Here is a 26,770-nt window from a genome sequence, read left to right on the forward strand (position 1 = left end):
TTCCTCTCTGGGAGGCTCCTGTCTTACAGAGGCACACCATGTAAGAAGAAGGAGAAGGTGAAGTCTGTCTTAACTTCCAAGTAAAAAAAGTCTGGGCTGTTTCTTGGAGGTCATAGATGACTTTCAGTGATCTCAGAGGAGAGAAAGAAGTGAAACCAGTTGTCTGGGGTGGTAACCAGCTTTCACCTTTCAACCAGCTGTTAGGCCTTGGCCTTGGAGAGTCAGCTGATACCCTGGTCTGAGGGGTGCACAGGGGCTTCCTTCCAGCCAGCTCTTCCCCTTTCCCTCTCCTCTCACTCCGCTAGTGTGGGCTGGCAAAAAGACCCCTCTTCCTAACTGCAGCCCCATGCTGGGTGCACACGTGCTTTTTGGGAAGGGTCCCCAGGGCGCTGCGATGCTATTAGATGTGGTGGGAGGGTGAGGAGGGGAAGGCTTCTGCTGACTGCCTCTGTGAGAGGATCAGGATTTGAGGAAAATCATACTTCAGGTATGACTCATCCAGGTGTGTTTTCAAACACACCTGGGGATCTCCTACTTAAGACGGTAAATGTCTGCTTCTGCCAAAACTGCAGGGGCCCACTGGCCTATGCTTCGGGAGTTGGGCCCTCCTGGGTGACAGCACCCAGCCTGCCTGTGGGGTGGGCCGGAACAGAAGCCTCACCCAGCAGGGATACTGCATCTCCCCGTGATTAATGGATAGGGGTCACTCACATTGGCCCTACTTCCCGAGTCCAAACTGCCTGAGATTTGGGGCGGGGTGCCGATACAGGAAGAATTTCTAAAGGTCTGGTTAGACCCTCTGCTGTGCTGCTGAGGGTGAGGATGAGGGAAGGGGGAAACTGAGTCCTCTTGTAAGCTATTGGTAGGAATATAAATTGGCTTAGCACTTTTGGAAGGCACTTGAGCTTCATCCATTAAATTTTAAATGGGCATATTTATATCTATGCTATAGATATATTCCCACATATATGTTTTTTATATCTTCATTTTATTGAGATATATTCACATACCACGCAGTCATACAAAACAAATCGTACTTTCGATTGTTCACAGTACCATTACATAGTTGTACATTCATCACCTAAATCAATCCCTGACACCTTCATTAGCACACACACAAAAATAACAAGAATAATAATTAAAGTGAAAAAGAACAATTAAAGTAAAAAAGAACACTGGGTACCTTTGTCTGTTTGTTTCCTTCCCCCATCTTTCTACTCATCCATCCATAAACTAGACAAAGGGGAGTGTGGTCCTTATGGCTTTCCCAATCCCATTGTCACCCCTCATAAGCTACATTTTTATACAATCGTCTTCAAGATTCATGGGTTCTGGGCTGTAGTTTGATAGTTTCAGGTATTTACTGCTAGCTATTCCAATTCATTAGAACCTAAAAAGGGTTGTCTATATTGTGTGTAAGAGTGCCCACCAGAGTGACCTCTTGGCTCCTTTTGGAATCTCTCTGCCACTGAAGCTTATTTCATTTCCTTTCACATCCCCCTTTTGGTCAAGAAGATGTTCTCCGTCCCACGATGCCAGGTCTAGATTCCTCCCCGGGAGTCATATTCCACATTGCCAGGGAGATTCACTCCCCTGGCCCACACATATGTTTTTATGATAACAAGGTAGTTGTGGGTTGGGAAGCAGGATTTGGGGGATATGGGGGACTTATACGTTTGACTTCATACACTTTTGCATTTGCAGTTTTGGACAATGAACATGTGTTACCTTTCTAGTTAGCAAAACAGTGAAAGTGTTACCACCATAGTTAAACATAGTATTCATGTGTTAGTTCAAACGTTGTTTCCAGTATTGGTAAATATATTATTATTACTCTGGGGGAGAACTCTGGCCTGGGAACTCCTGAATTCCACAGATATAAGTTTTTAAGGGTCAGGAGGGGTCACTGGGGACACGCAGTATCTGAGTATCTGATAAAGGGAGGTGGAGGCTAATCGGAGAGGGCAGGCAGCAGCCGGACTCCCATGGCCAGGGCGCGGGCTGCCTCCCAGCTCTCCCTGATGCCTGGGCTCCCAGCATCCAGTTATTAAGGTGAAAAAATAGAGAACAGAGAGAGAGAAAAAAAGAGGTAATACAGCAGTCAATTTAAGAGATGACTTAAATTAAAATAAAAAAAAATTTTTTTTAAAACAATACCAATTCCGGTGTAAGGAAAATGTTCAAAAATAGATTGGGGTGATGGATGCACAACTATCTGATGGTACTGTGAACAGTTGATTGTACACCATGGATGATTGTATGGTATGTATTCGATAAAACTGAATTTAAAAAAAAAAAAAAGAAAGAAAGAAAAAAACGATACCAAAGGCAGTATGCAACAAATTTGCAAAATGCACTGAAAATAACCCCTCAACTCAGCCCACAGCTCACTCTTGGCCGGGCAACTTCTGAGGTTGCAAAGCGCAGCGACTGTTCCCGGTCCACCCCTGCTGCCTGGCCACGCTGAACTGAGGAGGCAAATCTTCCCCCTTTCCCTTTTATTTCGCTGTCTGAAGTAAGGACACAGGCACCTAACAGCTAAAATGGAATCTAGTGAGGCTGTTTGAACAAATCTGAGTGAACTCTTGGAAGCATCAGATCGGAATGTGGAGAAATAAATGACTGGAAACAAGCTATGACCAGGTCTGCTTTCTGAGTCCACCAGCAGCCCCGTTCCCAGCCTGCCTCTTGCTTCCTGGGTGTTCCAGGCCACCTTCTCCAACGGAGGTGGGAGAAGGGGGAGAGAAAGAGAGTGGGAGAGAGAGAGGTGTCCAACCTTTCTTATAGAGGATCCTCTGAGCCCCAAAGCAATCTTCTTCCAGGTCTCGCTTCCCTCTCGGGAGTCTGCCCCCTCCTAGGGCAATTGACAGAATGTGCACTACCGGCAGGGCAAAAGGGAGGACTTGACCGTGCCCTGAGCAGGGGGTTTACTCAGTTTCTCTCCCCACATCAGTACATTTCCCAAAGTCAGGTTCCTTCAGTCTGGCCTAACCCCATGAGGAGACTTCAGTATCCCCCCACCCAGGTGGGCCTAAGGGTTAGGCAGTCTGGCTTCCGAGGGGCATCTCTGCCAGCGTGGGGAGAATGTAACGCCTGCCCACCCTTCTGGCAGCTCCCGCTCTGAGCCCCACCTGGCACCAGCTAGAACAGGACCATCTCCTCACTCATCTCTCTGTGATGCACAAGAACAGCACCTTCTAAATCCCTACTAGAAAAGTAATCTAACTACCCATCGACAGGGGTCACTTAAATAAGCATTGCTCATTTAACGCCTCACCATGGAGAGCTCTTGAGCACTTAAAAAGAATGGTGAGGACCCGTGAATGGGGATGTGAACAGGCATCTGCTAGATGATTGAGCTCCAGGTCTAGTCTCCTGGAACAAAGAAATATTTGCCTAGACGTGAATCTCCACCACTTACCACAGCTTCCTGCTTTGAGATCGAATTTTTTCCAAGGCTTCAAAAGTCCCAGGACCAATTCTTGTCAAGGCTTCAGCCTAAACATTGAGGGTTCCTGCCTCCTTGTCCCCTCCTCCCCAATCTCCTGAGGTAGGAAACTTTCCCAATCACCGAGCAATCCAGGCCCAAGGGAAAGGCAGGCAACAAAGTATCATTGCTTGCTCCTGCAAGCCCCAGGGGTCTTTTCCCAGTCACTAAAAATAACTTAATAACAATAAAAATGAGAAGATAAGTTGGGATAGAAGAATATAATATAAAATTATAAATGACAAAAGAGAGATAAGGAATGATCAAGATAAGTAAAACAGTTACAACAAGAACACTAAAAGATGAAAGGATAAATGAAATAAATGAGCTTTTCAAATTATACAAAAAATATAATCAGCAATTTATAGGATTAGCTGCTGAGGTTATAAAAACAAAGAAGATTTAATGTTCGAGCAGACCAAGGCAATCAGGGATCTAAAACCATCCTTTGAGTCTCCCACACAGAGCCATCTCCAAAGTCTCTTCTAGACTATATCTTACTGCTTAAACATCTTCAGGCTTTTCTCTCTGATTTCCGATTTTTTCTAATAACTGAAGGATGGTATCCAATTCATCCTGCTACCAGAGTTTCCTAAAGCAAATTTTATTGGGAATTAGTAAAGTATAGGTCCACGATCCCTAATTCTCAATTCTGAAATCCAAAAAGCCCTGAAAACCAAAAATGTCATGTTTCATTTGGATAGCATAACCTGATCTGGCCTGAACTCATTTGGTGGCAAAACCTGACCGGAACCGAGGCGATGCTATTTACAGGGTGAATATTCATTCATTTCCTTGCAGAAACATCAATGTGTTTGATTACAGGAAACTGCTGCAGACCCTGCTTGGGGAGCTGTGTGATATAGAGCATGTGCACCTTACCCTCTTTCTAAAAATCTGACAGCCATCTGGTCCCAAGCTTTCAGACTGGAGATTGTGGACCTGTATTAAAATTCTCAACTAGATAGAAGAATGGATAAACATATTGTGGCATATTTACCAAAATGGAATACTATACAGCAATGACAACCTCATCTACAAATACAGGCAACTATATAAATGCATCTCCCAAACATAATGCTGAAAGAAAGAAGCCAAACATATACGCCTACATGCTATTTGATTCCGTTTATACAAAGCTCAAAACGAGAAACCTAATCAGGGTACCATTTCTTTCTTCAAATATAGGCCAGTGCCCTGATTCCCTTCTCTTCCTCCAAGCCTAGGTTGACCCCTTTGGAGAATGCAGTGCTAACACCCCCTGCTTCCATCCCTGTCACCTGCGCAGGGCCAGCTTGCTGTCTTCCTCCCTCCCCGCCTTCCTCCTGCTGCCTTTGTCTCCTGTTCCTTTTTGTTTTGCCCCAGTGGAGTGGCTCAAGGGATGGTGGCAACCTTGTCTTTTCATGCTTTTGTCCCCACTCCATTAGGGGTCCCTCTCCACCCTCTTCCCTGGCCATTCAGAGAGGCTTTTTATCTCTCTTCATCCCTTCTCCTCCTTAGCTATTGGGCTGCCTGATCCCCACATGGCCTGATCTCTTCCTGTCCTGTGTCTCCACCGTCTGATCCTTGGGATTGCCTGGTTTTAGGCTTTTATTTGGGCCGCAGGGCTTTCTCTCTCTGCGTCTGCCTCTCTCTCCCACCACCCTCCCTTCCCTTCTCCTCATCTCGATGTCCTTTGTGGGGCATTCACTTTTATCTTCCTTTGATTTGCTAGCTTCTCTTTGTAGAAGGAGAATGAAAGCTCAGCTAATTGTAGCAGTAGGGCAGTGACGCCTGGCTCCCCTTCCCAGCATCTTCCCAACCAGGGATGAGCAGAAAGGAAAATGAGGGCAATTCAGACTCACACCCACTCCCGAGTCTGCTCTAGATTTCTCTGCCTAGTGGGCTTCTCTTCCCCAGTTTCTTGAAGAGAGTGAAGACAGTCATGGAGCCCCTCACCATCATTCACCTCCAGTAAGTCTCCTTGGACCCACCACTCATTCATTTATTTTTCACCAGGCATTAGTGTGTGCCAGCCATCATGCAGGTGCTGGGTGCAGACTGGCAAACAAGACAGATGCAGTCTCTCACTTCACAAGTTCTAACAATAAAGTGGTTCAGGGGCTGTGACAGGGGAATAATGGTGAAGTCTTCAATAGAGGGGCAGAAACCGGAATAGGAGTCAAGGACTTCCTTGAGGAAGTGAAGCATAAGCCAAGAACTGTAGAGTACTTAGAGGAATTAGTTAGGGAAGGGAGAGGAGGAAAATGTGTCCTAAACAGAAGAGGAGAACTTATGACATGAAAGTCATTACGGTTCGGGAATAAACTGGTAGGGGCCAGATGACGGAGAGCCTTATAAGGAACTTAGAATCAAACGGGGATGTGCTAGATCATATTTGTGTTGGGTAGTGTGGAGAATACACTGAAATAGAGCAAGATGGAAAGAATGGTTAAAAGGTATATTAGTTTCCTCTTGCTGCTGTAACAAATTACCACAAATTTCGTGTCTTAAAACAAAACAAATTTATTATCTTATGGTTCAAAAGACCAGAATCAGTTTCACTGGGCTAAAGTTAATGTGTTGGCAGGGCTGGTTCCTTCATTTCCTTCAAGGGAAAATCCAATTCGTTGTCTTTTCCAGATTCTAAAGACCACCTGCCTTCTTTGGCTTGTGGCTCTTTGCTCCATCTTTAAAGTACATCACTCCAACATCTGCTTTCATTCTCACATCCTATTTCTACACCTGACCCTCCTGCCTTCCTCTTATAAGGACCCTTGTGATTACACTGGGCCCACCCAGATATTCCAGGATAATCTTCTCATCTCAAGAGTCTTAATTTAGTCACATCTGCAATATCCTTTTTGCCATGTAAGGTAGCATATTCACATGCTCTGGGGATCCTTGGGAGACCATTACTCTGTTCACCACAGGAACCTATTGTGGTATTCCAGGCAGGAGATAAGGATAGTTTGGATGCTTACAGAGGAGATGGAGCCAAAAGGACAGATTAGAGATAAATTTAGGAAATAGAGTAGGTTGGTGACTGATGGGATGTGGGAGGTGGAGGTAGAGGGATGAGCAGAGATCACTTCTAGCCTTTTGACTTCAGCAACTGATAAGATGGGATTTATTTACGAGACAGAACACAGGAAGCAAACCGTGTGTGGAAAGTAAAATCTAGGGGGAGATAAGTTTGAGCTACAAGAAGAAATGCCCAGAAGGCAGTTGGACAGGTGTCTGAAGTCCAGGAGAAGGGTCTGAGAGGCTGATATAGTTTAGAGTCGGGGTCAGTGGACTGCGCCCAGCAAGCCAGCAGTCTGTTTAGCAAAGAAAGTATTACTGGAACACAGCCATGCCGGTTTGTTTATGTATTTCTATGGCTGCTTTCATACTACATCTGCAAAGTTGAGTATTTGCAAGAGACACTCTATGACCCACAAGGTCCTGTGGTAACAGAGTAATGGTCTCCCAAGGATCCCCAGAACATGTGAATATGCTACCTCACATGGCAAATAGCCCTTTAAGAAAAAGCCTCCAACTTTTAGGTGATTAGAGAATCATCGGCCCAGGGGTGGTATGTGGGAGCAGAGGCCGCCCCAGAGAGAGCACGTGGAGTGAGCCGAACAGGGGCTCTGGGATCAACCCCAAGGAACCCAACACTCAAGGCTCCTTAGAGGGACACTGAGAAGGACCATGGACACGGGATGAAGACCAGGAAAGTTGTCTTGCCACAGAAGACAAGCGTGGTGGTTTTAAAATATGCCCACAGAATGCTCAGGAATGATTATGGTTTGTAAATTTTCTTGGGAATGGTAGGAACATGTTGAAAGTAATGTAGTTGTTTTAGGTTATTCATTTTTCTTATTCCTTTGTTTTGTTACGGTTTGTTACTTTTCTTGGGGTATGGTAGGGACATGTTGGAAGCAATGCAGTTATTTTAGGTTGTTTTTCTTATTCCTTTGTTTTGTTTTGTTTGAATGGGTTTTTTTTTTTCTAACTTTTTTGACAAAGTAAAAAAAACTATCATTTTTTAAAAATTAGCTTCAATGTAGTTATTTTAGGTTGTTTTTCATATTCCTTTGATTATGGTTTGTTAATTTTCTTGGTGTATGGTAGGATCATGCGGGAAGCAATGTAGTTATTTTAGGTTATTTGTTTTCTTATTCCTTTGTTTGGTTACAGTTCGTTAATTTTCCTAGGATATGATAGGAACATGTTAGAAGCAATGTAATCATTTTAGGTTATTTGTTTTTCTTATTCCTTTGTTTTGTTTTGTTTGAAATGTTGTGGGCTTTTTGTTTGTTTTTTTAATTTTTCAATAACTAAAGTTAAAAAAATTAAGAATAAAAAAAAATGAAATATGCCCTCAAATTTTTTGAGATCCCTCCCTTCAAGAGGTGGCATCTAATTCTCCTCTCCTGGATGAGGGGCTAGACTTAGTGACTCACTTCTAATAAATAGAATAAGTGGAAGTGACAATGTCTGAATTTGGATGCTGGGCCACACAAAGCACTGGAAATATTTCCTCTCTTTCTAGGGTATTACTGCCCTGCCATGAGGAGACAAACATCCTATGGAGAAGTCGACATGATGAGGACCTGCGGCCTCCCACCCAAAGCCACATGAGCGAGCCCCCCTGCTAGGTCCTCATCTCCAGACAAGCCTTAGTTGACTGTAGTCTCTGCTGAAATCCTGACTGCAAACACACGAGAGATTCGGAACCAGAACTACCCAACTAAATTGCTCTGGAATTCCTGACCCACAGAAACTGGAAGATAATCGATATTTGTTGTTTTAAGCCGTTAATGTTTTGGAGTAATTTGTTGCACAGCAATAGATAATTAACACAACCAGGAAATGAGTGTTTCAAGGGAAGCTTGAACAACTATGTCCATGCTTCTGGGAAATCAAGCAAGATTTAGCAGGTTCCCTGATAGTGGGTACTAAGTCCTGTTGCATTTTTGTAGGGTTGAGGAGTTTTAACGAAGCTTTGGCAAAAGCACCATGGCCAGGATGAATACATTGTGTGAAACTGTCAGTCACTTGCTTTTTCACTTATATAATGTTGGCGAGGAAGAAATGAAGGAGCATCTGGGGGCTGGGCTAGCAACAGCCTTCACTCCACGGTAGCATTGCTCCATTGCAATGTGAATTTGGAAGAGCCCTATTTAAAAAAAGACTCCAACTCACTAGTCCTCCCTGGTTCTTTGGCCAGGAGGCTTTATAGAGAGTAAAATCAAATAAATGAGTGTACTCTGCTACTCATCTAATTACTCTGGGTGAAATGAAGACATCTGTTGATGGCTTTATTCTTTTCCATAAATGATCCAAAATGACTAGTGTTTTAGTCATTCAGTGCCTGACTGAGCAGCTCTTAAAGAAGATAATGTCCCAGGAATCTAACTTCTTCCTTCACCTCTTCTCTAAAACTTGTCTCTCAAAAGCATCACAAAACTCTCTGCCAAATAGACTGATCTTGTCTCAGTTGCACACTCTTTGACATAGATCAGCCAGTTTGCTGAGAGAACTAAGCCCTATGCTCTAGGCAGCCATTATATGTAGTGAATTAATATCTCTCCTATGCATTTAAATGGTACTAGTTATATACCATCCTTGGGAGAATGGAGAAAATAGTCACTCACTTTACTATGTTCTGTGATTCAGTTGAGAAACCCTGGTTGAGAAAGGCTTCAGACATTTTTTGTACAGTCTCAGCTTTAACTATTCTCCATTTCCCTGGTCTTCCTCTTTCCCTCTCCTGGGTAGCCTGTAAGGACCTGAATCCCAGAAAGACACTTCTGTAGGTATGTTGGATTTTACAGTTGCTTCAGCTTGAAGACCTCTCATTGTCTTAGCATGAGATTGCTAAACTTTTAAACTTGCTCCATATTTAAACACACTATGATTCCTTCCTTCCTAATTTGTTATATTTTATTTAATTTTATTATTTAGCTTTGAAAAGTTATTTTGTCCTTTTAATTATTCAACCTTTGATTTAAACTGGTTTGGCACAGTTTAATTATTCTTAGTCTGCTTTGTCTTTTCTTTCTATTTTTTACCTCTTTCTTTTATCTCATAAACTTTTTGTTTGCAATCATATTTTTGTTTCTTCTTATCAGTTTTGGCTTAATGGTTGTTCTCTTTTAATTTTCCATTTATTTTAATCTTTTTTCTTTAGTTTTTTTAAATTATTATTAAATGCTTTAAAAATAACTGTTTTAAAAAAAGAAACTATTTACTTTTCTCTTAGTTTATTCAATGTGAGGCAAGAAGCAAAGCCCTAAGGAGCTGAAGTGCTGTGTACATGACCCACACCTTAAACTACGGAGACTGGAGGTTCCTTCCCCTCCAGGGGAAGTAGAGCCTACACTCTCCATCCTCTAACCCCCTTGGGCATTGGGCAAACTCTTTACATACATCACTTCTCTCAACTTCCCTTAATGGGCATCACAGTCACTTCCTAACTCAGAATTCTCTAACTGATTGATACAGGGCAACATCTAGCCAGAAGTTCCCCAAGATCAAGTGCAGTAGGCAAAGTCCTAAGGTGCCCCTAAGACTCCAGCCCCAGTGGACAGCCCTGTACACCCCCTCCCCTTGACTGCCGGTGGGACCATGAATTTGATGGGTTTCACTCTCTTGATTAGGTTCCATTATACTGACAAAAGCAAAGGGATTTTGTGAATGTATTTAAGGTCCCAAGTCCATTGACGTTGAATTAGTCAAAAGGGAGATTATCCTGGATGGGCCTGAAGAGCCAGAGGTGTAAAGCATGAAGGCGATTCTGCTGCTGGCCTTGAAGAAATAGGCGGCCCTGATGTCAAAGGAACTGTGGAGGGGCCCTGCCAAGGATCGAGGCCAGAAGCTGAATGCAGCCTCAGCCAGCAGCCAGCAGAAAGCCAGCACCTCGGTCATACGACCGCAAGGAAATGACTTCTGCCAACAATGTGAGCGAGCTTGGAGGCTCCCTCTAAGTTCCGGACAGCGCAGCCTCCAGATGAGGACACACTCTGCTGACATCTTGAATTCAGCTTTGTGAAACAGTGAGCAGAAGTCTCTACTGAAACAAGTCAGATTCCTGATCTACAGAAACTGTGAAAGAGGAAATCTGTGTGGTTTTAAGCCATTAAGTTTGGGGTAATTTGTTACTCAGCAATAAAAAATTATACATCATGTGATGCCATTCTCGTAACTTTATTTTTAATATAATTTTTTTATTAGAGAAGTTGCAGATTTACAAAAATTCATGCAGAAAATACAGTATTCCCATGTACCGCCCTGTCCCCCTCCCCCCATTATTAGTACCTTGTATTAGTGAGGTACATTTATACATTTATATTAATATTTATAAAAATATTATTATAATTGTACTTTTAACTCTAGTCTATTGCTTACGTTAGGATTCACTGTTTATGTTGTACAACCTTATGGTTTGGTTTTCTTTTTTAATTTTTATTTAATAACATACATACAACCTAAAATTTCCCCTTCTAACCACATTCAAATATATAATTCAGTTTTGTCAATTACATTTACAATGTTGTGCTACAATCACCACCATCTGTTACCAAAACTTTCCCATTGCCCCAAATAGGAATTCTGTACCATTTAAGCACTAATGTGCCATTCTCTATCCCCACCCTGCCCCTGGTAACCTGTATCTAGTTTCTGACTAGAAGAATTCACTTATTCTCATTATTTAATAACAGCAAGATCATAAAATATTTGTCCTTTTGTGTTTTGCTTATTTCGTTGAATGTGATGTCTTCAAGGTTCATCCATGTTCTCACATGTATCAGAACTTCATTCCTTTTTATAGCTGAATTATATTCCATTATATGTATGTACCACATTTTGTTTATCTATTCATTTGTTGATGGATACTTGGGTTTCTTCATCTTTTGGCAATTGTGAATAATACCACTGTTAACTTCAGGGTGCAAATATCTGTTCCATTCTTGGCTATCAATTCTTTTGTTTATATCCCTAGAGGTGGGACTGCCAGGTCACATGGTAATTCTATACTTAACTTTCTGAGGAACCGTCAAACAGTTTTCCACAGCAGCTGCACCATTTTATATTCCCACCAACAATGAATGAGTATTCCTATTTCCCACATCTTCTCCAACTCTTGTTATTTTTCATTTTTTAAATAATAACTATTCTAGTGTGTATGAAATGGTATCTCATTGTGGTTTTGATTTGCATTTCCCTAATGGCTAATGATGATCATCCTTTCATGTGCTTTTTGGCCATTTGTATCTCTTCTTTGGAAAAATGTTAATTCAAGTCTTTTGTCCTTTTGTTGTTGAGTTGTAGGATTTCCTTATGTATTCTGGATATCAAACCTTTATCAGATATGTTGTTTACAATATTTTGTCCCATTCATAGGTTGCCTTCTTAGTTTCATAATAAAGTCCTTTGTTGCTTAATTTAAAAATTTTGATGAGGTCCCATTTATTTATTTTTTCTTTTGTTGCTCATGGTATATACTTTTTACTGAATGATAGTGCACAGTTATTACAGACTTAGTGTTTCATTCCTATGGAGACCACTTAGGTATATACTTTTTAAAATGTGCTATTGGATTTGTTTGCTAGTATTTTGTTGAGGGCTTTTCATCCATAGGGATATTGGTCTGTAACTTCCTTTTCTTGTGATATCTTTATAGGGTTTAATATTAGGGTCATGGCAGCCTCATAGAATGAGGCAGGGAGTATTCCCTCCTCTTCAATTTTTTAGAAGAGTTTGAACAGGATTGGTATTAATTCTTCTTAGGATGTTTGGTAAAATTCACCTGTGAAGCCATCTGGTTCTTGGCTTTTCTTTGTTGGGAGGTTTTAGGTTACTGATTTAATCTCTTTACTAGTTATTGTCTTTAGTCTTCTTGAGTCAGTGTACGTTGTTTGTATGTTTCTAGGAACTTGTCCATTTCAAATTGTTATCTAATTTTTTGGCATACAGTTGTTCATGGTATCTTCTTATAGTCCTTTTTATCTGTATGAACTCAGTTGTAATATCCGCCCTTTCATTTCTGATTTAAATTATTTGTATTCTATTTTTTTCTTTGTTAATCTAGCTAAAGATTTGTCAATATTTTATGGATCTTTTTAAAGAAGCAACTTTTGGTTTTGTTAATGTCTATTGTTTTCTAAATTCTCTATTTATTTATCTCTGTTCTAATCTTTGTTACTTCCTTTCTTCTGCTCTTTTTGTGCTTAGTTCATGTTTCTTTTTCTAGATCCTCCAGTTGCGAGGTTAGGTCTCTGATTTGCGATCTTTCTTCTTTTTTAATGTAAGCATTTAGGTCTATAAATTTCCCCCTGAGCACTGCCTTTGCTGCATCCCATAAGTTTTGATGTGTTGCATTTTCTTTTTCATTCACCTCAAGATATTTCCTAATTTCCCTTGTGATATCCTCTTTAACCCATTGGTTGTATAAAAGTATGTTATTTGATTTCCGTATATTTGTGAATTTTCCATTTTTCCCTCTGTTGTTGATTTCTAGCTTCATTCTATCATGGTCAGAGAAGATATGTTGTATGAGTTCATATTTTTTAATTTATTGAGACTTGTTTTGTGACCTATCCTGGAGAATGATCCATGTTCAATAGAGAACAATGTGTTTTCTGTTGTTGTTGGGTAAAGTGTTCTATATACGTCTGTTAGGTCTAGTTAGTTTAGAGTAACACTCAAATTTTCTATTTCCCTATTGATCTTCTGTCTAGATATTCTCTACATTATTGAAAGTGGTATAATGAAGTCTCCTACTATTAATGTAGAAACCATCTATTTCTCCCTCCAAATTTGACACTATTTGCTTCATATATTTTGGGGCTTGTCCTTTAGGTGCATATATATTTATAATTGTTATATCTTCTTATTGAATTGATCCTTTTATAAGCATATAGTAAACTTTGACCCTAGTAATAGGTTTTGACTTAACGTCTATTTTGTCTGATATTAGTATAGCTACCCCAGCTCTCTTTTTGTGAATATTTGCATGATATATATTTTTTACATTCTTTCACTTTCAACCTACTTGTTGTCTTTGAGGTCATTGATTCTTTCTTTTGTCAGCTCCCATCTGCTGTTGAAACCTGCATTTCAGTCATTGTAGTCTTCAACTCCAGTAACTCTGTTTGGTTCCATTTAAAAATCTATGTCTCTTTTTTGAGATTCATATTGTTTATTCATTTTTTCCTTATACCCTTTAGTTTTCTTTCTGTTATCTCCATGTGTGCAGGTTTGGATGTATTATGGCCCCCAAAATGCCGTTATTTTTGATGCAGTCTTGTGGAGGCAGACATATTAGTGTTGATTATATTAGGATCTTTTGATTGAGTGTTTCCATGGAGATGTGACTCAATCAACTGTGAGTGAAATGTTTGATTGGATAATTTCCATGGAAGTGTTACCCCGCCCATTCAGGGTGGTTGTTAGCTGGATCACTGTTGTCGTATAAAGGAGTTCACAGACAAAAGGACCTCAGAGCAGCTAAGAATGGCATTTTGGAGAGCAACTGAGAGAGACATATTGGAGATGGCCATTGAAAGCAGACTTATGCTAGCTCAGAGATTGCTCTAGAGAAGCTGCAACCTAGAGAGGAACATCCTGGGAGAAAGCCCTTTTGAAACCAGAACTCCAGAGCAGATGCCAGCCATGTGCCTTCCCAGCTAACACAGTTTTTCTGGATGCCAATGGCCTTTCTCCAGTGAAGTTACCCTTTGTTGTTGCCTTACCTTGGACACTTTATGGCCTTAAGGCTGTAACTTTGTAATCAAATAATCCCCCCTTATAAAAATCAACCATTTCTGGTATTTTGCAAAAGGACAGTGTTCTAGTTTGCTAATGCTGCCAGAATGCAAAACACCAGAAATGGATTGGCTTTTATAAAAGGGGGTTTATTTGGTTACACAATTACAGTCTTAAGGCCATAAAGTGTCCATCAACAAAAGGCACCTTCACTGGAGAAAGGCCATTGGCATCTGGAAAACCTCTGTTAGCTGGGAAGGCACATGGCTGGTGTCTGCTTGCTTCCAGGTGGCGTTTCAAAATGGCGTTCTCCAAAATGTCTGCATCAGCTTCCAACGGCTGTCTTCAAAATATCTGTCTCAGCTCCAGCAAGCATGAGTTCCTTCTGTCTGAGCTTATATAGTACTCCAGTAAACTAAACAAGGCCCACGCTGAGTGGGTGGGGCCACACCTCCATGGAAATTATCCAATCAGAGTTATCACCTACAGTTGGGTGGGTCACATCTCCATGGACACTGAACCAATAGGTTCCAACCCAATCCACACTAATACATCTGCCCCCACAAGAATGCATTAAAGAATATGGCTTTTTCTGGGGGACATAAATATACAAACTGGCAAAGACAACATTAGCAAACTAGAACACCATAAGCAGATAGAGGATCATTTTTTTAAAGTCTTTGTCCCATATGTCCAAAGTCTGGTCTTCTTCAATGATGGTTTATGGATTTTTACCTCATTCCTTTTGGTGGGCCATCATTTCTTGTGTCTTTCTCTTGTAATCTTTTTTTGCACACTGTACATTTTAATATTTTAAAGTGATAATTCTGGGAATTGTCCCCAAGCTGTCTGTTCCTTAAGTTTGTATACAGGTAGTGATAGGACAGAGATTTCCTGGAATGCTAGCAGCTGACAAAAGCATGAAAACCAAAGCAAAGTGCACCTCCACAGTCTTTGCAGATGGGCTCTATTTGGCTGGCGGTATCCTTCAGACCTTAGCCCTCCTATCAAAAGATCAGCCTGACCTCTTTTGTTGCTCAGATATGGCCTCTCTCTCTAAGCCAACTTGGCAGGTAAACTTACTGCCCTCCCCACTACATGGGACATGACTCCCAGGGGTGTAAATTTCTCTGGCAATGTGGAACGTGACTCCCAGGAATGAGACTAGACCCTGCACCATGTGATTGAGAAAGCCTTTTGGACAAAACAGGGAAGAGAATTGAAATAAAGTTTCAATGGCTGAGAGATTTCAAATGGAGTTGAGAGGTCATTCTGTAAGTAACTCTTAGGCATTATTTAGATACAGCTTTTTAGTTTTTAGTTTATTAGAATAGTTAGAAGGAAATATCTGAAAATGTTGAATTGCAATCCAGTATCCTTGATTCATGAAGGTGATCATATAACTATATAGCTTATATGGTGTGACTGTGTGAATGTGAAAACCTTATGGCTCACACTCCCTTTACCCAGTGTATGGACAAATGTGTAGAAAAAAATGGGAACAAAAAGTGAATGAATAATATGGAGGAAGGGGATATGGGACATGTTGAGTGTTCTTTTTACTTTCATTTTTATTTTTTGGAGTAATGAAAATGTTCAAAATTGACTGTGGTATGAATGCACAACTATATGACGATACTATGAACAACTGTTTTACACTTTGGATGACTGTATGGTATGTGAATATATTTCAATTAAAAAAAAGCAAATGTGGGGAGGAGGGCTATGGGATGCTTTGAGTGTTCTCTTTTACTTTTATTTTTATTCTTATTTTCATTTTTATTTTTTGGAGTGATGAAAATATTCAAAAATTGATAGTGGTGTTGAATGCACAACTAGATGATGAAACTGTGAACAATTGTACACTTTGGATGATTGTAGGGTATGTGAATATATTTCAATAAAATTACAAAAAAAAAAAAAAAAAAAAGATCAGCCTGAGGCAAATGCAAGGTACAAGGTCTTCTCTGTCTTATCTGAGCCTGTTTGGAGCCTGGTTCTTTCCTGGGCTTGTGCTTGCTAGTGTCCTTAGGAATTCTCCCATTTACAGGAATTTGAATGCCTCCTCTAGTTTCTATGCAATAGACTTTTACCCCTCCTGGGTACTCTATTGTATGACTTAATACAGTTAGTAGTTTGCCCCAGGCTGCTTCGACTTAATTAGTATTATACTGCTCTAGCTGTCTGCAAGTTGATTCTTTGCATTTAGAACAAATTCTGGGATGAGAAGCCCAAGACAAGTTTCCTGGTTCTGTCTTTCAGGCTTCCACCAGACAGATTGGCACTAACATACAGGGATGCCAGAATGAGCATAGAGGTTACCCTGCTTCTTCTGGGTGAGGACCAGAGACCCACATGGGATCTCAGGCTGGTCACACACCGTGCTGGGCAGCAGGTGGAGTAGCGGTCAGAGGAGGGGCTAGCAAGGGAACCATGAGCTTCGCCTACCACTTTACAAACTGCTTTTTTCTTGATTTGGCGCTTGCCGGGTTACTGCAATCATTTAATTGTTTTCCAGAATTTTGAGGATGATGGCTCTGCCAGTTTTTGCTAGTTGTTCAAAGATTCTGTTGGGGGATGGCACCCTGGAGTGTCTTATACTGCCATCTTCATTGATTGGAAGCCATGGTAACTTTTTTGAACTGAGAAGTTTTTTGAACTGCTAAATGGAACTGTTTTTTATAACATACTGTCAAGTTTCTCTGTGAGGATGTACAGGCTACTATCTCCTCCTCTAAATCCCTTGGACATTGGGCAAACACTTTAAATATATTACCACCTATCAGGAGGGTAGGCTAGGTAAGAAGTTCCATCTGGGAAGAATTCTCAACATAAAAATGTTTAAAGTTAACAAATTAAAACAAACACAAAGTCTTGAATCTTCCAACAAGATTCCTAGGAAAACAGAATAACTCAAACTTGGTGTCACAGGTTATATTTTCCAAAAATGGGCAAAACACTATCATACATATCATGTGATCTTCTTGTAATATAATTTTGACTCTCTTCCTATTCAGAGGTGAGGTCTGTGTCCTCTTGCCTGGAAACTGGGCAGATTTGTGACAGAAGAAATTGTACGTGACTTCCAAGGCTAGGTCGGCAGAACATTCATTCTTGAAGCCTGAGGCCACGATGCTAAGAGCAATAAGAAATTAGCCCAAACAGAGGCCACATGAAGAGGCCTTGTGACATGACTCCATGAAGACAGTGAGACAGAGAGCCCCTGGCTCTTCAGACTCCCCACTGTTCCACATGTAACCAGCTGACTGCAACTGTCTGAGACCCCAAGTCAGCACTAACTGGCCAATCCCTTCCAAAGTTCCTAACCCACAGAAACAACAAAAGATAGTAAAATAATTGTTGCTTTGAGCTGTAAAGTTTTGGGGTGATTTGTTACACAACAACAGATAACCAAAACATGTGGATTTGGAATCCTTCCTTAAGTCATCTTATCCCCCTCAGTCTGTGTTTTGGTTGACCTCCCTTCTACTTTTACCTTCTCAAGATTTTACCTACATAATCCTTCCAAGTGAAATTGTAAAAGGGCCTCAATGTGTAAATTGTCTCAATCCCTTCCTTTTTGAGAGCCAGGAGAGTTTGATAGGATTATCTTCAATGGCTCTTTTAGCCCTGAGTCAGTTGTGTTTTTGTTGGGTTAACCAAGAAACAAGAACATCACATGCAAAAATTATGCAAGCTGTTGGAGACAAAGAGGTATGAAATATGGCCATTGCCTTCAAGGAATTTACAATCTACTTAAAGTCAAACACTCATGAATTCTTTGTCCAGAAAATTTCAATGGCTTCCTGCCAACTCTAGGTAGAGTGGTCATTTCATTTCTTACCCAAACCAAAACAGTTTTGATAGTGATAGGAAGTACTGTTAATAATCACCTTGGAAAAACAGGCATTCACTAGGACTATCCTGGGAAAGCCAGCATATGTGTTCCTCATAGCTACAGTAAAGTATTTGAGTGCCGTATTACCTCTTACTCTACATCATATTCACTTGGCCAAACCACAACTTTATTTAGATCCAATTTTCCTACTACTTTGCACCTATACCCATGCTGCTGAACATGGCTTGGAGAAATACACAGCTATACTGAATGGTATGCTTTACATTCATGACCATTTATCTCATGTGAACCTGTAATGTTGCCCAGTAATCATGCCTTATTTCTTTGGTCCATTCATTTTCTTCTTCCCTGGGCAACACTTTCTTCTTCTCTTCTATTCTCAAAACTCGAACAACTTTCCCTCATCCTCACTCTGAGTTGAGGATCTCACTTTTACTTCACTGAGGAAATCAAGCAAACAGAAGAGAGCTTTCACAAACTCTCGTCACCACATCTCCCCACCTGCCTGCTTCTGTGCCCCAGTACTCCACCTCCTCTCCAGTTTTCAGGGATACATTGTGCTCCTTGACGAGGCCAATGCCTCCACTGGTACACCAGCTCCTATCTACTCTCACCCACTGGAGACTTGGCCCAGCAACTCTCCCCTCTCTTTCCTGCTTTATTAATTTTCCCCTCTCATCATTTCCTCAGCAAACATGTTGTTATTATAAATCTTTCATCTTAAAAAAAACCCTCAAATTTCCTGCTCCAGTTATGACCCCAACTCCCCCTCCTCTCATCACACAAAATTATTTGGAAGAATATTCAGTCTCCGGATTCTTTCCTTTCATTCTATCTTCAAGCTGCTCCAATGAGGTTTTTGCCTCTGCCACTCCACCAAAACTGCTCCTGTCATGGTAGTTTATGAACTCCACATGCTACAGCCAATGGACATTTCTCATCTTCTCAGCAGAATTTGACAAAGTTGATCTCTCTTAGTCTTCCTTGGAAGGCGTTTTCACTTGGCTTAGAGGGCACCACACACATCTGGCTTGACTCCTACCTCTCTGGCCACGCGGTTTCTCAGTCCCCTTTCTTGGTTCCTCCTTGCCTCTTACTTCTGAATGTTAGAATGTTCCAGGGCCCAGTCCTTGGACCTCATCTTTTTTCTAACTACACAAACTCCTTACATGATTTTATCCAAGCTCATAGCTTTAAATATCATCTACATCTGATGATTCTCAAATTTGTATCCCTAACCTTGACCTTTCTCCAGAATCCCAGCCTTCATTATCCAATTGTTTCCTCAACATCTCCACTTGAATGTCTAATAGGCACTTTGAACTTAACATGTCCAAAATTGAGCTTCATTCTTCTAGTTACTTGGATGAGAAGCCATGGGGTGATCTTTGACTCCTCCTTCTCTCACAATTCACATCCAGTCCATCAGAAAATCCTGTCTGTTCTGCCTTCAGAATGTTTCCAGAATTAGACCACTTCTTACTATCATCATCTCTCACCTCCCAACTTGTCTTGCTGATTCTATCCTGGCTTCTCTATGGTTTATTCTCGACATGGCAATTAGGTACATTCTGTTAAATCCTAAATCAGATGATGTCACTTTGCTGCTCAAACTCTTATCTCACTCAGCAGAAAAATGAAAGTATTCCCCTCCAGCCTCACCTCTTTGACTTCTCTTCTTCTTCTCACTCTTTCTGCTCCAGTTACACTGCATCCTTGCTGCTCTTCAGACACACCAGGCATGCATGGTTGCTCATGCTATCTAATCTACACATAATGATCTTCCCCCAGATACACTCATGGCTAGCTCCCTCACTTCCTTCAAGGGTTAATTCAAAGGTCATTTTCTTAGCGAGGTCTTCTTTGGCCACTGTGGCAGCCAGCCTCCAAGATGGCATCCCCAAAGATCCCCACCCTGACACTTAGTCTTGAGCAGTCCTCCCTCACACTGTACCAGTGTCAGTTGTGTGACCAACAGAATACAGGAGAAGTGATGTTGTGGCTTTTCTGAGATTAGATTATAAAAGCCTGCAGCTCCCATCTTGGGTTCGTGATCTCTCTCCCTCTCTCTCATATCATTATCTCTGGGGGAAGCCAGCTGCGACTTCAAGAGTCCTGTGGAAAGCCCCACTTGGCAAGGAACTGAGGTCTCTTGCCCGCAGCCATATGAGCATGGAAGCAGATTTTCTAGACTCAGTCAAGCTTTGTAATGATTGCATCTCCAGTTAATATCTTGACTGAAATCTCATGAAAGACCCTGAGCCAGAACCACCCAGCTAAGACACTCCCATCTTCCCAGCCCTCAGAAACCAAGATAGTAAATGTTTATTGCCTTCAGCTGCTAAGTTTGCGTTAATTTGTTATGCAACAATAAAGAAATAATACTCCACCACATCTAAACTCATCCCCTGACACTTAGTATCTACTCTCCTACTTGATTTTTTCTTCTTAGCACTGATCACTATTTAACAAATATCTAAAATATACTGTATTTTATTTATTTATCTTGTTTATTGTCTGTCTCCCCAACTAGATGTGAACTCCTGGATGACTGGGATTTTCATCTGTTTTGTTCATAGTGATATCCCCGGCACTTAGAACAGAGTCTGTCACACAGACAGTACTCAATAAATATTTGCCAAACGAATGCATAAATGAATCCAACAATCTGATTCCAGCCTTCTGTGTGAAAATTCTCCTACATAAATTCAATTATAGTCCTAATCATTTACTCACGGTTCTCTCAGTTTAATTTTTACTCCAAACCTGTATAGTCAGTTGTACTATAACACAATATATGTGCTCCTAAAAATCACTATGCTATGCAAAAATCACACAATAAAAACAGCAGGACTTATGGGGAGCTTGGGATTAGGGGGCACAATAGTCAAAACATTGTTAGTAACGACTACAGAAAAAAGGACAGGAACTTAATAAAAATGGTAGTACAGTTTGCACATGTAAAATGGTTAATAAATAAATAAATGTTACAATAAATATGGCTTCTTCCTTTGAAACAGACCTGAAGTTTGCTTGTGGAAGTGGGTATCAGAAATGTTACAGTTTATGAGTTATAGTCAAGTGGTTAGGTTATCTGAAGGAAGCTTATCTGAAATCAGAAAGAAAGTTGTAAAACCAGATATGGATGAGTGTGGTTCATAACACATCCCGTAAATGTAGGTAAGCGGCAGATATTTGAGGGGCACTTGCATGCATTTTGTGTATTCCCTCCCTGCTTGGTTCAGCTGTGTGCAGTTTTCTTTGTTTACCTAGTTTTTCTCAGGGTAAAATCAAGCTTAAGCAAAGACAAAATTCACATTATGCTCAAATTGTTCCCTAATATATGAATCAAGTTTGGACAAATTTATGTCTTCAAAACAAAGCTTCTAGCAGAACTGCCTGTATTTTTGCTGATGCCATGGCCATTCCTCCATTTTGCCTGCCCAATTTCACCATTATTTCAATGTCTATTTTCCCCTGCCTCCTTTACTAACTTCGCAGACTTTATCTTCTTTGAACATTCATATGCTTCCTTCTCAGTTCTATTTTATTGTCATATTAAATAAGTGAATTCAAATCTCATATTAGTTCACTTTACACATGACTATGCCTATCTCTCCAATGAGCTCTAAACTAGTTGAGGGTGAGGGGGGCCCCAATTCATTGCCTTTCTTTGCTCATCTCCCAGGACTTATCCTAGGACTGTGGCTCATATATGATAGGTGTTCAAAAATTATTTGTTGACTTGATTTTGATCCAAAGGCAGGAGTAGAATGAGGCCTCTTTCATCAGATAGTCTGATGCCTAATGAAAGCAATGGGTCACTTAGGGAGAAAACTCAGACCAGAATGCATTGGAGAAACAAACACCTGCGAGCCAAGGTGAATGTGGTGCTGAGTAGGCAATCGGTCCCAAGACAGGGGCATTAAGGGCTCCATGTTCAGGGCTTGGTAAGTTTAATCAGGGAAGTCTCCTAGAATGGCTGAGTTTTGAATTTTGAAGAGAAGGATACTCTTGACCTATTCCACCAGCACAGCCTATATTAATACCCCCTGAAAAGTAAAGGGTAAGCTGAGATAACGCTTCTCCTGAAAGACAGCAGGCAGCACCCCAAAATAGGCAAAAAGAGCAATTGAGACTGTAAAGGTTGGAGTGGGGAGGAGGGATGATGACTTTTGTGCCTCACTGACGGAGCACTGATCTGAGAGGCAAATATGGGCCAGGCCACATCATTGTGCCATTTCAGGGGGCATCGTTCAGAGGGCAGTCTCTGTGAACCCCCATAGGACAAATGGAAATGAGCCTTTAAAGGGGAGACTGACAACCCATCAGGTGTACGAGCTGGGTAGAGGAAAGGGATGGATGCAGGGAGTGTTGCAGAAAGTGTATAATGCTAGAACTTGCTCTAGGGGGTTAATTAGGGTCTACAACAAAAAAATTAAAAAATTCGCATTATTAACTCTAAAATAAAAGCTCGGGCTTAACCGGTTATTTTACATGTGCTTGCATATTCATCAGCAGAAGGTGTGTGGCAACCCGTGGCTTGAGCAAAACAGGCCTGCAGATCTTTGGTGCACAGTAGTCTGCATGACCTAGGCAGCTAAATGTTTAACCTATTGTCTTTCTAAGCCAGTAAAGAGAAAAAGGGTAAATTGACCTTAAAATGTAACATTATGGGGAGCAGGCAGGAAGTGAGAGGCTCTTAGTCTCACAAAAAGAGAAAATATAACTGTTCAAGTGTTATTCTAGTCCTTCCTGCACCACCTCTCAGGTCAGAGTGACCTGTTCCTGAATCTATGCTCCCCCCACCCTTAGGAAGGCCTTTGTCTTAAACCCTTATAAAAGGCTTTCTGTCCTCTTTGCATCGTGTAGTCAATTCCCTGCGAATGCGATGCCTGCCCGGCCTGAGAGACCCTGTAAGTAAGCCCTGAATAAAAGTTCATGTATCAGAAAATGCTCATTGTCTTCTTTGGCCTCTGGACTGGCATAGCGCTTTTGGGCTGCGACAAGGTGAAATCACTTTTCCACCTTCCACAATTTAGAAGGCCCTTTCCTTTTGGGTCACTCTCCCCTCATCTCCCTAAAGAGCCCAGAGGCCCTTGAATTTCCCTACCATTCTCTGAGTAAGCTCCCCAACCCCTCATGCTAGGCTGTCCCTGCAGCATCTTAATTTCCAATTTGCTGAACGTACTTGGGAAGTCTGAACCATTGCCCAGCACTGGCTGCTTCTATGCAATAGGATTATTCTGAGAATCTGGAAGGTGAGTCATCCTTTGTGCCCATGCCCTGTTTGTGGTGATCAGGGGATCTCCCCATGTACAGAGTAGCTGGTCTGGGATGTTTAGATCATGTCAGAAAACACACATGAACATGCTGAAGAAGTGACAGAGTATCTAAGGTCTTTGTTCTTCAGCTCCTGCCAAGGGCTGTGTTACACGATCAGGAGCACTAAAAACCCAGCCTTGGCTACTGCTGCTGCTTCTGCTGCCGGGTGCTGGGGAAAAAAAAAGCCTCTGTCCCTGTCCTCTACTACCAAGAATTCAGAATAATTATAAATATGCTCAAAACAAACATTATTGTTTTCCCCCTTCTCCAAGCAGGCCTGATGTGGGGAGTGGGGGCGGGAGGATTTCTGGGATAAGTGGCCTGGGGAGGAGTCAGAAGGAAACTCCTGAAAAGCCGATTTTCCAGTTCGTCTGGCCAGTAGATTGCCAGACCCAGCCATGCTCCCCTCCTCCCGAAGCATGACTTCCCAGAGACCAGAAATTATGGCTGCTATTCATTTTCTGGTGAAGGGAATTGCCTGGTTTGATAAAGACAGTCAAACACTTTGCAATGGTTCTTAACTGTGTTTAGACTGGTTAAACAGATGGAAGTCATGATGAACTTTACAGAACAGGATGAAACTTAACATATTAGGATTAAAACAACCACACAAATAATGCTTTTGATAAGTGGACACCAACAAAGGTATACTTCTTTTTTTTTAATCTTGAAAAAGTTAAATTTTTTAATTGTAAAAATTCGATTTTATTCAATAGTAACTTCCCCCTCCTTCAAATTGGGAACAAAAGTGGCAAAATCCTTCAGTCAGAGAGTTTTGAATTGGGATCATGATAAAGGTCTTGGGTGCCTATCAAGAACTGCTTTGAGTTGGAGGATGCACAGCAGTCCCAGCGGCTCACTCTGCCGTCATTCTGTTTGCACCAAGGACCTCAGAAGGAAGGAGATGTCACCTTTTCTACTCTGGAAGAATACTAAGATTCCAAGTGTCCTCTGCTGAGAGGCCTGGCCAGAAACCTCTAGACCACCTGTGCAAAGCCATGTCAAGCCTAGAGACTTCCTTCCCATCATTAGGGATCATCCAGAGAGTTTGTAAGAGAGGATTTAAAGCTTTCCACGAATAAGCTTTGATAGAACATATGGTAAGTGCAAGGTCCCACTCCTGAGATTCTTTGAATGCCAGTTTAATTTTGTTCAATCTGATTCGATTCCAACTGTGGAACAGACTGCTACCACAGCCAGTGAGCCCTCCTCTGCAGAGGTCTCCCTGTAGAGGCCTGCTGGACTGCCCTGTCTAGCTCACAGTTCCTCTGGTTTTAGGTGAAGGATGGCAGTCCTGTAATGAAAATAAGGCAAGAGGGAGTAGCTGTACTAGATCAATGCTTCTCAATGACCATGTGAATGACTTGGGGCACTTGTTAAAACACATTCTACTTCAGTAGCTCTGAGCCTGGGATCCTGCATTTCTAACAAGTTCCCAGGTGATGTTGCTGCTGCCAGTCCCGAGATCACACTTCAGATACCAAGGTACCAGATGAGCTTTAAGGTTCCTTCTGATTTTCTAAATTCACTCCAATTCAGCCCATGTGCATTGAGAACTTTTGATGTACCCCAACACCGTGAGGTAGGCCATAGAGGTATAGATTGTAGTCCCTGTCTTTAAAGAGCTAACTTGCGTTGGGAAAGCTGAACAAAGAGCCACAGATCCCACAAATCAAGTGATGACTCAACCTTCTGGGTCAGCCTCTGAATGTCTAGACTATTGAGAAGGCATTCTCCATGAAGTGTTTATATCAATGCCTTCCCAAGGAGTTTGGTCTTAATTTCTTTGAGGAAGCCAAAGATCTGGAATGTAGTATTTTAGATATCTGAAAATAACCTGAACAGAACAACGAGGAGGAGGAGGAAGAGGAGGAAGAAGAGGAGAAGGAAGAGGGAGAGTTAGATGAAAACTACAGGTTCTTCCCAAGCCCATGGGGGCAGCACTAGGGGCTACAACCCTGAGAAAATGAACTGTGCATTAGCCTCATGCACAAGGTCAGCCTGGGAAAGGATGCCTCTGGCCCAGCATTCTGAAGAGGAGGATCTCAGGGAGATGGCTGGGAATGGGTAACACTGTGGCCTGTTGGAAAGGCCACCAGGCCTACAGAAGGGCCCGTGTTTACCAGTCTTTTTCCAAGCTAGGACTAGTTCCTCTGATCCCTTAGGTTCAACTTGGAGTGGCAGAGTTGGGGGACAGAAGTTGGGAGCTAGTCAAGGGACTGGTAAGTACTGGGAGAAACCAGTGGCTGGGTGGGTGGGGGGTGGGGGGCACAATTAACTGACACAAAGGAGAGAGGGCCATGACAGGGTGGGACCCCCCATTATGGTCTTGCCAGCAACAACAGGCAAAAACACTTACTGAGTAGGCCTTTTTATAGTCAATAGCTCAGGCCAGTCTTACAGTTTTCAGTGAAGGCAGAACCCACTTCCCTGTACAGTCCTCTTTATACAGCACAGTTCTCCAGCCCCTATTTGCCTAGTCCTAATCGCCACTATCCCTCCATGGCAGCCCTGGTAAGGTTAAGGGCAACTGGAAGGCCTGATAGAGACCCTCACCTCTGTCTCTTGCCCCCAACCTGACTACAACACACACACACACACACACACACACACACACACACACACACACACACACACACACACACACACACTAACCAGGCCAGTGACTTGCACACACACACACACACACACACACACACTAACCAGGCCAGTGACTTGAGCTCAGAGTGCCTGGAGCTGGTGGGGGTTGGAAAAAGGGGAAGGGGGAGGGAAGGAAGAGGAGAATCAAACAGAAACCTTCTCATCTTTCTATCAGCAGCCATGCAAGGAATATTGTTCAGCATGGCACAAAAGCGGCACTGAAAATAGCTGCAGCCAGAGCGGGGCTGCCAACCACTGCCTGAGATAACGTCTACTTGGAGACACTGGTGTCTTTGTGGGGCTGTCAGTGTCCCTATTGTTCGGGAGCCTATTGCCTGGGGAATATTGTTCCCAGCTTTTGTCTCCCCCAGCTCACTTTTGTTTGCCTTTACTTACCATTTCATTTCTCGCTCCCTTTGTGCTCTCCCATTCCCTCCTTTGTCTCTCCCCCTCTAAGCCTGCCTGTGGCGGTGGATTGGTGCCCAAGGGAGACAATGGGCCCTACCCCCTCCCAGCCTTCGGCCCCACCCTGATCCACACACACTCCATTCAGCTTCTCCCTCTCCCAAGTGGCACCCAAGATGCCCCGAAGGGAGAAGAGCTTTGAGGGAGGGTGGGGTCCGAGCAACCCACTCCCCTCCTGGTGACAGGGAGGAAAGGCCAATGGGATATTTGGTTACCAAGAGGAAGTGTGACAGGCCTGAAGTGGGTCCCAGACTCTT

At 42.1% G+C, this 26,770-nt stretch overlaps 1 pseudogene; it reads left to right on the forward strand.

Moving 5' to 3' along the window:
* The window catches only part of LOC119511647, an 88,559-nt pseudogene that overhangs the window by 20,677 nt on the left and 41,112 nt on the right, over positions 1–26,770 (forward strand).

This window comes from Choloepus didactylus, chromosome 2 (genome assembly GCF_015220235.1).
Source record: "Choloepus didactylus isolate mChoDid1 chromosome 2, mChoDid1.pri, whole genome shotgun sequence".
Lineage (NCBI taxonomy): Eukaryota > Metazoa > Chordata > Mammalia > Pilosa > Megalonychidae > Choloepus > Choloepus didactylus.